Source organism: Dermacentor albipictus, chromosome 8 (genome assembly GCF_038994185.2).
Source record: "Dermacentor albipictus isolate Rhodes 1998 colony chromosome 8, USDA_Dalb.pri_finalv2, whole genome shotgun sequence".
NCBI lineage: Eukaryota > Metazoa > Arthropoda > Arachnida > Ixodida > Ixodidae > Dermacentor > Dermacentor albipictus.
Genome location: NC_091828.1, coordinates 123,379,847 through 123,391,241, shown reverse-complemented (window position 1 = coordinate 123,391,241; position 11,395 = coordinate 123,379,847). Strand labels below are relative to the sequence as shown.

Sequence of the window (11,395 nt, the reverse complement as noted above, 5' to 3'; positions counted from 1 at the left end):
TTTTCGTCCAGTTGTGGGCAGAGGCGACGTAATTAATATGGCTCATAAGGAATGCGTGGTATACGCGCAGAAGGTTATCTTCGCAGAGACCCTTCCTGCGCCCTGAGACTCTGTGGATGAGTCTGATCATATTTTCGGTTTTGGCGGTTAAGTGTTTGATCGAGTGTGCGTGGCATCCGGTGGCTTCGATTAGGAGCCCAAGAATGCGTATGTGGTCGACTTGTGGAATCTGTTGGCCGTCTCTTGTATGTAGTGCGATCGGAAGTTCGTCTAGAGGAGTTAGGTATCGGACTCCTTGGCAAGACTTGCGATATAGTAAGAGTTCCGATTTCTTGGAAGATAGCTTCATTCCTGTCTCTAGTAGGTACTCCTCCGTGGCATCTAGGGCAGACTGTAATGCCTGCTCCATGTCTGCCAGGGAGCCTCCCCGGCTCCAGATGGTGATGTCATCTGCATATAGAGCGCAATTTACGTTCGTGATGTCTCGTAGTTTGTCTGCGAGTCCCTTCATCACTATGTTAAAGAGTAATGGAGAGATGACTGAGCCTTGCGGTGTTCCGACGGAACCCAGCGTGTAGCAGTCCGACTTAAGTTGTGAGACTCGCAGTCGGGCTTCTCTGTCCTTAAGGAAGGAGCGCACGTACTCCTGAAATCTCTGGCCGAGGCCGAGGCCTGCCACAGACTCCAATATGAAGCGGTGCGAGACGGTGTCGAATGCTCTCGTAATATCGAGGGCGAGGATGCCTCGAACGTCTCTTGTTTTAACGTAAAAGACCTGTCTTTTTAGGAGCAACATGACATCTTGCGTGGAAAGGTGGGGTCGAAACCCTACCATGTTGTGTGGGAGGAGTTCGTGTTCCTCAATGTAGCGTGACACTCGGTTTTGAATGACGTGCTCGGCTACTTTACCCACGCATGAGGTAAGAGAGATAGGGCGTAAATTGTCGAGGTTAAGTGGTTTGCCGGGTTTTGGGATAAGGACCACCGTGGCCGTGCGCCATTGCGTTGGTACCTCTCCTGTTTCCCACACATGGTTGATGTCTTTAATGAGTAGTGTAATGGCCTGATCGTCTAAGTTACGTAACATTCGGTTGGTTACCCCGTCGGGTCCTGAGGCCGACCTGCTGTTGAGGTTGTGTAGCGCCTCTCGAACTTCTGCTTCCGTGAAGGCAGCGTCTAGTTCGGGAGTGGTGTCGCACTTTATGCTCGGGTAATCGTTGGGGTGAGCGTCGCCTAATGGAAGGTAACGTTTGGCGATTTCTGCCAGGAAGGACTCTTCCGTTCCCCCTTTCGCTTTATGTAAGTGTAAAAGTCGGTCTAGCGCGTGGCTGTGATTGTCCTTTGTTTGGCTGTCGTCTAACATGCGTTTCAGGAGGTTCCACTTACCTCCGGTTCGCATGCGGCCGTCGACCGCCGAACATAGTTCCTGCCATTGGAGTCTTGTGAGCTCCGTACAGTATTGTTCGATATCTCGGTTGAGTATCGCGATGCGTTTGCGCAGACGTCTGTTGAGACGTTGTTTTCTCCATCGCGCAAGTATCGAGGCCTTGGCCTCGAGTAAGTGTGCGAGGTGAGGGTCAACCCTTGGGACCTCCAATTCTGTTTGTATGGTTTTCGTGGCTCTAGCTACGTCGCCCTTTATCGCAGAGAGGAGCTCTGCGAAGGAATCGTACGTGTTCGTGTCTTCCTTCCGTAACTGGCGGAAGCTATCCCAGTCTGTAAGGGTGAAAGACCGGGGTGGGGCCGCCGTGTTTGGTATTTCTGTGCGTATGACGAAGTGATCGCTGCCCAGGTTCTCTTGCGTATTCGTCCATGTGTAGTTTGCTACATTTCGGAGTAATGTGAGGTCCGGCGTAGTATCGCGTTGTGTCGACGTACCCAATCTGGTGGGGAACCTGTGGTCCGTCACCACGGTGAGGGACAGGTCGTCGATAGCGCGCGAGAGGTTGTTGCCGCTAGGCTTGATTGTGGGGTAACCCCACGACGTGTGGGGGGCGTTGAAGTCCCCTGCGATAATGAGCGGTGAGTTTCGTGCCAATGATGTGGCTTTAGTAAGGATCGCGTGGAAAGATTGTTTGTAGTGCGCAGGGGAGCTGTAGACGTTTAGTACAAAAATGCTTTGTTTTAGGAGTCGGTTAGGTACGAGCTCGATTAGGATCGCCTCGATGCGACTGTTTTTCGGAAGGACGTTATGAACGATATGCGCGAATTTTCTATTAACGAGCGTGGAGATGCCTCTCCTGGCGTCCCCTCCTTTTTGGGAGACGGGGCTGTACCCTGAGAGCGTGAGGGTTTCGCATAGGGTTTCTTGTAATAGTATTACGTGCGGCTTTTTGGGTTGAATTTTGAGGTACTGTTGCAGCGAGGATTTGCGTTTCGCGAAGCTAGCGCAATTCCACTGCCAAATTTCTAAGATGTCTTGTGTCGTGTTAGCCATGATGGTTTTGCGGGGGATTTATTGGTGACGAGGGGTGCGTCGTCGTGTCCATCTGTTGTGGCTGACTAGCTTTGTTTTTAATTTTTATGGCGACTTTATTTTCGACCACCTCTACACGATTCGTTAGGATACGAATACTTTCTAGGTTCTCTCGCGTGAGGCGCAGAATTTCGCCTAGGGTGTCTTGCGGCGCATTACTCTCTTCTTCCGTCTCTGGGAGCGGAGGGGGCTTGCGTTTGGCTGTGCTAACTTTTACGTTTGTCTCCTGGGGTGGTGCTTGTTTGGGAGCCTTAAGGTTTTGAATCTCCTGTTTTGCGTCATTAAGCTGCGCTGTAAGCACTTGTATGGTGGCCCGGAGACCCGATAGTTCCTGTCGTAGGGCTGTGACTATCTCGCTCTCATGCTCGGGCAATGAAGACCGCGTTACCTGTCTGGTAGATGAAACGTCCCGTTGCTGCTGCTGGTGATGTCTCCCTCGTACTCGGTCGGCCCACGTCAGTTCGGTGGGGCCGGATGTAGGGCGCCCCCTGGAGCAGGACCGGCTGTTGCGTCGTCCCCTGGAGCGGGAGCGGCTGCTGCGTAGGGCGCTGCGGCGCTCGGGTGTCGGCGTGACCGAGCGACTCCTTGTGGTCGCTACGGGAATACCCGAGGTGGCGGTCGAGTCACTGTGACTGGCGCCGCTTGGTCCTTGGGAGCGGCTACGGCCTCGTCGGTTGCGTCTGCGGCGGCGTCTCTGTCGAACGATGTAAGGGACCTGAAACTTGCGCTTGCAGTCCTTGTCGGCGGTGGGGTGCGGTCCGCCGCACAGGGTGCAGTGAGGGGAACACTGATGATCTTCCGCTGGAGTTTTGATGCCACATTTCCGGCACCACGTCGTACTGGGGTTAGGGCAGACATCCGCGCGGTGACCGATGTTGCCACAGTTGTAGCAAACTTCTGTGTGTCTGCGAAAGAGTGTGCATCGAACAATGCTTGCTCCGCAGTAGATGTAATTTGGTACTTGCATTCCTTGGAAAAGGATTGTCACGGCTGTGGTGTTCTTGATTCTCTTCACCTCCAAGGCGTTGGGGTTGCGTTTCGTGACGATCAGTTCTCGGAGTTGGGAGTCGTTGAGCTCGAGGTCAATGCCTCGGACTACGCCTTTGCAGGTATCATCGGGTGGCGCCGGGTATACTGCGACCCGATACGTAGTATCTTTCATGCGGATTTGTTGCACCGTGGCGTATGCTCTTGCATTACGTTCGCTGGGGGTGCAGATGATGAAGATATTCTGAGTTACGTTGGGGCAGATGGAGTCTTCCGTGAGGTCTTGAGGAGCCAGGGCTGCCGCCATTGCCAGGGCTTGCTCAACCTGCACTGGTGTAGATTTGGCCACGTTAAGACCGTCTCGGGGTCTCACGATTATACGGAACGTGTCCCTCGGTAGCTGAGGGAGTCTCGAGGTAGCAACGAGGCGCTGGTATGCGCTGTTCGGTCCGGCGGTGCGATCGCCGTCCCTTCGTCTGCCACGAGTACTTGAACTTGCTCCTTGTGGTTGACTGGCCTTTACCTTGCGCGATTTGCGGTTATATGCCGCAATCCAGCCCGGGTCATTCGCATCTTCCGGCGATATCGTCACACCGGTGACGATTTCCATGGCGACAATGACTGACTTGCGGTGTTAGGCCTAGGCCTACCCGCCTTTGAACGACGAGGTTGAGAATTCGAATGCAGAAAATGTTGAGAAAGAATCCACCCACCGAAATAAATCCGGTATCCACGGAATCCGTGGAACTTGCTGCTTTCGTTGGTACACAATTCACTTCGATTTAGCGTGAATAACCTCGTGAAATCATTGATGATATCGGGAGCCGATGTTTGCACGTCCGCACCAGTCGGCGCCCCACTACCCATCCAGAAGATAGTGAAAGCAAAAATATTCACACAGGAGCAAACAGTGGGGCCCGGCTAAGGTGCGCTTCTAAAATGGGCCGCGGGAGGCAATTAATTTAGTGGGCAATAGGCAATGTCTTCGCTGGCCACGAGAAAGGCGCCAAAACGTCTGTCATTGTAAAGGAACTATCAGGTTAGCAATGAAGCCAAGGTTCGCCAAAGGTGTTCCCATAAGATGAGCGCGTATCGCAAGTTTTCGGATTGCGCCTTTATATCTACTGCTTATGTGAGGTGCCAATTCCCCACTCTTGGCAAGGCAGATGTCCAGGTGCTATTTCAGCACATTGCTTACAAAAGTCGACTGGGCTTCAATGAAGAAAGACAACAGGATCATCAAGGAAACCGGACGGCAGCCATGTATGGTCTAGCTTATTTGATGTCTTCTTTACGTTTGCCTTTGGCGTGGACTAGTCCTACACAAAATAGCTTAGAAGGAAACACTGATATCGCCAGCGTATATACGCAGCTGCTCCTCTTGTTTAGTAGCAGGGCTGGACGCTGACCATATGGTGAAATACATTTATTAGTTACATGGCTTCCATACCACAACATGATGAGATCAAAAGCGACGCAACATGCATGGTGACACATCAAGCATAACCTCTATAATGCCGCCGTCAAAAATTTACAGCAGTGGGGAAGTAGGGTGGGTTCGTTTACTGCAATACTAGCGTCGCGCCTAAAAAACGAGTTTGTCGCTGTAAAAGACAAGCACACGCAAAAGAGGCACATAATGCATGCCAGAAGAAACGAGCTACGTGGTGGGGAGGAAGAGAAAATTGTAATACCGGAACGTCTGGATTTCTGGCTGGCGAACGTCTCGCTCTGTACCTCAAGTGGGTCACGGGGCGCAATCGGAGAGGTCATCGCCGCAGCCAGCGACTCGGCTGTAGGGAGCCGCGCGCACCAGTTTTCGCTGAAAGCTGCTAAGCGAAGGAACTGGAGACATTTTTACGGCTCCTTATATTGAGCTCGGCCACGTTTATCACGAGAAAAGAAGCAATGAGGAATCTGAAGACAGCGTTCTTGTTCGCGATGCTCGCGATTGTGTCGCTATCACTTGCGGCTCCGAGAGCAGCGAAAGGTAAGCGCACTGTTATGCCTCTTACTTGCAAACAGGTTGGCTTTCTTTCTCATCGTAATTGCTTTAGGAAAGAAATCTCGAAGGACAATCTCGTAGGCTTTTTTATTCATGGCAGGTTAGTGTTTTAGTCTATTGTGTAGCGTCGGTAGATCAGTGATATGTTTGGTATTTATCGCGCTTATAATAACTGCGACGAAGTGAACGTCGAGTGAAATTCAGCTCTCGTTGCAAGATAATTTGGATTCGTGTTTACGGACATTCGGTGCTCACAAGCCTTTGACACCCATTTCATGCGGCTTGCTATGGAAACCTGTTGCGTTTTTATTAGAGAACGTGTCATAGATAGGGCGTTCTTTGTATTGGTCGACAGGGAGGCACACAATTGTGAGGCAGAACCTCACTGATATCATAGCAGTAATAGCAAGTTCATGACATGCGAATACATTTTATCAGTTTGTTTCGTTAGCTTAGTGACAAGTCTGTGTGTCACTGCAATGTTTTTGAAGGTGAATTCTAGTTTATGACATGCGGATAGATTTTATCAGTTTGTTTCGTGAGCTTAGTGGCAAGTCTGTGCGTCACTGCAATGTTTTCGAAGGTGAATTCTAGTTTATTACGCGGCCTATAAACTACACAAATTGCTTTTGAAATCAGCAAGGCTGCTACTAACATGCAGCTCTGCACCCGTTTTACCGAGCTCTCTAACGTACACACGATAGGTCCTCGTGACGGTCTAAGAACCAGCAAACTTCTATCACCCGTGCGCAGTTGACCCTTGCCTCTTAATAAATTGCCTCAAACGATATATATTCAGATGATCCATGATGCAATGAGAGCTTAGGTATATACGTTAACAATAACCTTTCGTTTCATCCTGTTTTTGGTAATAGAAGACATCCAAACTTTGAGCACTTTTCTTGCCAGGGTTATACATCTAAAGAATTATCCGCCTTCTGCTGTGCCACCAGATTTATTCTTATCGCCAGTGACGAAAGACGTACGAATCAAAGAGATTCCGGTAATATTATTGGCTCCGCTTGGTAACGCATCCCCTGAAGACGCTGCTAAGGTAGAGGTTGGGGGTTCGATTGAGGCAGCGGCACCCGCATAGGGTCGGAGTGCAAAAAAAAATAATAATAATCGTGTAGTTGGAATAAACTGAGCGTCAGCGAAGCCAGGTAGTCAAAATTAATCCAGAGTTTCCCTTCACGCCCCTACGTTGGCTTATAAACAGACCGTGGTTTTTCCGCTTAAAACCCCAGTAGTTTTTACTGCATCGCTAGAATGTTATGCATATTGTCATCCTATATTTTGTAAGAACATTTACTACCTTAGAACAAAGACATAAAATAATTTGTTACAAGTTGGCATGGCTATTCAGTACAGCCTTCTCAAGGTGGTGAGTGCAAAAGAATCGCACGCGCCTGTGATCTCAAAGCTTTGTTCGCAATATTTTTAGAAGCGCGTCCATTAGGGGCCTTTGTGTTACGCATGACCCAGCAGCACCCACTGCTTTCTAGATGGACTGTTTTAGACAGCATATATATGACTTGGCTTGCGAATGTTTGTGCTTCGAAGCGGTGTAGTCATCAGTGAGTGGAGAAGGGTATGGTTCATATAACGATGCGTGTCCCCTTGCCGCCTGATGCGAAATTGTTGGAAGGGGCGGACGCTCTCACCGACAGGCGTAACACCATTGAGATGCGCGCATGTCGTGAATAAAAACCGGTCGTTTTGAAAGCGGGCGCCGAGGAGTTACAACTGGGAGAGAGTGCAGTGGTTGGAGTCAAAGGTCGGTGTCGTGCGGCATAGCGGCAGAATGGGAAAGCGCGTGAGTTGCCCGGGCTATTTGCGGTTGCCGCGGGCGCTTCGTATACCTCGCAGAGCAGGTCACAGCAGATCCGAGCGTTTGCCGCATAGGGGTGAAAGGGAAAGGCAAGGACAGCTTCGTTTCAACAAAGAGGTATGCTTTAGCGTTCCGGGTAAACTCACCAGGTATCGGATGATGCCTTGTATCACGAAACTCGATATCAAAGCACAAGCCGTTATGCCTCCGACCGCAAGCGACTACTCGCTTAAAGAAAGAAGTTATTTCACCAGCGTTAATAAATTACCCTTCTACATTACCATTTTACAATGCCGGAAACACCGATCTTAATATAAGAAGACGCTACATAAGCCAGCAGAAACAGCAATTCAAAAGCTGGCTGGTGACATCACCTTGAAACTCCCGCGCTACATCATCGTGACGACAGAGTTCGTGAGGGGGCCTGCAGCGCACTGGTTAATGCATATCAGTAAACATGGAGTAGACTGTATTCTTAAAGACAATGACTGAACTTGGCTGGTTTCATGAATTCTTATTGAGCCACCGAGGCCCATATACAAAAATAAACTTTGAAATTGGTGACCTCGCACAGGCGTACCAGCAGAGGGATTTGCGACGCGGAATTGAAGAAATCGAACTTTGCCATTCATTTTCTCTTTTAATAATCAACGTAGCATTGTGAAATAAGAACATTGAAGCATAAATTTATAAGCCTAAATCGATTTAGTGTTTCTCTGTAAAGTGTCCTCCGAGAACTGCTACAGGGCGTGCGTGCAGTGGCTTTACGTACGTTTCTTTTCATTTGCTGCAAGCCCCTCGAGACGTGTTTCGGTAATCTGCTCTTGCGGATGAAGACATCGGGCATTTTCACTTGAGCTTTTATTTTTCCCCCTCTCGCATAGTTGGCTTCTTTCTATTTATTTAAACCTCAGGAATGCCAGCGAATTCTTGCCAGAGCGAAGGATCTTAACGCACGGATGGGTGTGCTTACAAATGTATTTATTATTTATTTATTTATTATACCTCAAACGTCCCTAAACAGAAGATCACATGAGGGGTGGGCACACACTGAAGAAACGGCGTGTCAGGATGGGTAATGTGACTTGAAAGATGGTCTTCGATGGCAGCTTTGAAACGAAAAACGTCAGTGATGAGGGTGGTGGCAGAAGGAAGGGTATTCCATTCACGGGCTGTGTGTAGAAAAGAAGAACGTTGATACGTAGTGGAATGGGCGCGTGGAAAATACACAGCATTAGGATGCGTGTGGCGGTAGAAACGATGGGCTGGAATAATGATTTGGTTGCCTGTGCGCTCTGAATGAAAGAACCTATGAAAATAAACAAAGACCACTTTTGCGGGTGGGAGGTAAGCGACGCAAGACACAACCTGGATTTTATGGCTGAAACACTTTTATTATAAGAGTAGTCAGAAATAATGGATCTGGCCACTCGGTTCTGAACCAATTGAATGGGGTTAATCATATTAGGCTGATGGTTGTCATAAATAGCACAAGCACATTCTAGTCTAGTTCGAATTAAGGCTTTGTATGCAAGTAGTTTGACTGAGGGAGATGCTGACGACAAGTTAGAGCGTAGATAGCCTAGTAATTGGTTTCAGATATACCGAGAAATTGCCTCGCGGATAATTTTGTGCGGGAACATTGTAAAATATGAATGGAAGACTTTCAAGTAGGCTAACGTAAATATTTTTATTTACTAATAGTAAATAACATACCTGAATGAATATCCGTATATGCCACATCACTTGAAGTTTCCCGACAGCATTAGTCAAGCTCATGAGATGATTGTTGTGTCATCACTAAAGGTGTCCCTACATCCGCATCATCAGTTCGCCTTTTCAAGACATCACACAGGGCCCCTACAAAGCGATCACCAGGATTTTCTAAAAGAGTAAAGGATGAAGTTAAATATCCGCAATAACAATTTCTGGCGCAGTTCTCGTAGCATTATTTGCATTTCGGAATCACATCCGTGTTCTTTGTTTGTAGTGATTACCTTGCTCCGATTAATTTACGTGTTGATGTAATGATCGAGGATACACAAAGTGTATATTTCTTTCGGTGGTTTCTCCCAGACAGATGCATCATATGTTCTGTTCGCAAAGAAATGGAGAACGTACCTAACGTGGTAGAAGCCTATAACGCTAGCCACCCAGACAAACCACTTGCCGTATTCACATTTCTTCGGGCTGCATGTGCACAAGGAAGTCGCGTGGTCGCAACTATAAAGTCATAGTAAGGTGATCAGAAGTTGCATGCAGCAGGCGCAACATTACTCCGTACTGAAGAAAGATTGTGTTCAGAGCGCAGTTTTTTTCCCATCTTTCCAGGATTTGGAGTGGGTCGTCGATTTTGAGTCCTCGGTTTTTTGATAAGCACGTGAACCATGCTCCAGCAAACTGTCTTACAAAGCAAGTATGTACGTTTAACGAAGTAGTAGTAATCATTGGCACACCTCTACATATTAAATGCTAGTCATTTAGGTACAAAAACCACAATATAAATATGAGGCCCGCCATTTTGCGACACCCTTCACAACTCCTACAAGAGCTATAGGGATCCGCCTTTATACCATACCCAATGTACTTCATGTGATTAATAAAAGAACTTGAACTTGGCATAGTGGGGCACTGGAAAAAATTTTAACACCTAGGGATCTCTAACATGCGCCTACTAAAAGGTGCGCGAATGCTTCTACATTCCGATCCCATCGGAATGCAGCCGTCTTAACTTGTATCGAACCGGCAACCTCATGCTGAGGGGCGCAGTGACACGCACAGTTAGCAACCATGGTGGGCGAACGCATCTCGGTTCTTCCATAATCAAGGTGTAAATGACGACCAGAAACCTGTGCATATTATATCCGGTCATAGGCATCCATATTGCACGAACACCTCTTAATAGAACTGCGCATAATCATAAACAACTTATTTGATTTTTTTTCAATTCATGTGTGGCAACGCCTAATTCTTGAGTCATTCTAGGCTTTACTACATGGACATTGACGTCTCACATTGTGCATCCGACTGTCTACGTGTTTGCAATAAGGCAGATACAGCTTGTGAAAGTGCCGTGCAGACAGATGAACATGGCACAAGATTGAAGGTGTTACCTCTGAAGTGCATAGACATAAGCATCACATGACAATACACCTTGGGTTGGATGAAGATAAACACAATTGCAAGCATCGCGTTCAGTTATATATCATTTGTTTAACGGGTTGTGTAAGGCTTCTCGGAAGCTAAATAATTTTCATTTATTCTCTTCCCAGATGACGAGCAAACCACGGTTGATCCCAAGGCCTGTCCAGGCTGGGAGGTGTGGCAGGACTGTTCGGGAAATGACTGCCGTGAACTTAGCTGCGACGATCCCGTTCATGGCGGTGAATGCAAGGATTGCACCAGCGGCTGCTATTGCGGAGAAGGATACTTGAGGAACAATCTCGGACACTGCGTCAACTGGGATCACTGTCCACGGGAATGAATGCTCTTTTCGATTCCATTAAGCGCGTTCACTTTTAGCCGTCTCGACATATCTTTGCCGTTTCGTTCGCTTGAGCTGTGTTTTGCATGTACGCTCAGTGAAGTTGTACTAGCGGGAAAAAAATTAATGGTCTCTCAAAAAGAGCAAACTGTTTTGTTCGTTTGTGACTGGTATGTGACAGCTGTATCGACATTGTTCATTTCGAGAAATACATACTTTCTTTTCTGACTGCGATGAAGTGACCACTTAAATCGTTGTTTCCTCCATTCGTTTAGGCATCTACAAGAACACCGCTCCCCCCCTCCCCCGCCCCCACTACCTGCCCCACTAATAAAAGAAGTTACGGACGAGCTTTCCGGAGCTCATAAAGGCGTTGTTGTGTTCGCCCACTAGATCGGTGTAGGTAGCCACTTCACAATTCAGAACCCAACCTGGAACTTCGTAAAACGTGTTGCAGGTTTGTCATGAACGTTGTGCCAAATGATGTGGAGCTACTCCTGCGAAATGGCGAGTTTTGTTCGTAATAGCCAACACTCTTTTTTGAGCTTTTGTTTTCTCCTCGAAACAAAAAACGACCTAAGAAAGAAATGAAATGCTTCAAACTGCCTTTAT

General features: G+C 48.0%; 1 long non-coding RNA gene across 1 annotated transcript; it reads left to right on the top strand.

Annotated features, from left to right (window-relative positions):
* Nucleotides 1-5,247: 5,247 nt before the first annotated feature.
* Nucleotides 5,248-11,017, top strand: LOC139048586 (uncharacterized). The gene is made up of 2 exons (XR_011507781.1): nt 5,248-5,453; nt 10,572-11,017. It is a non-coding gene; the product is annotated as an uncharacterized lncRNA (long non-coding RNA).
* The last annotated feature ends 378 nt before the right edge of the window (nt 11,018-11,395 follow it).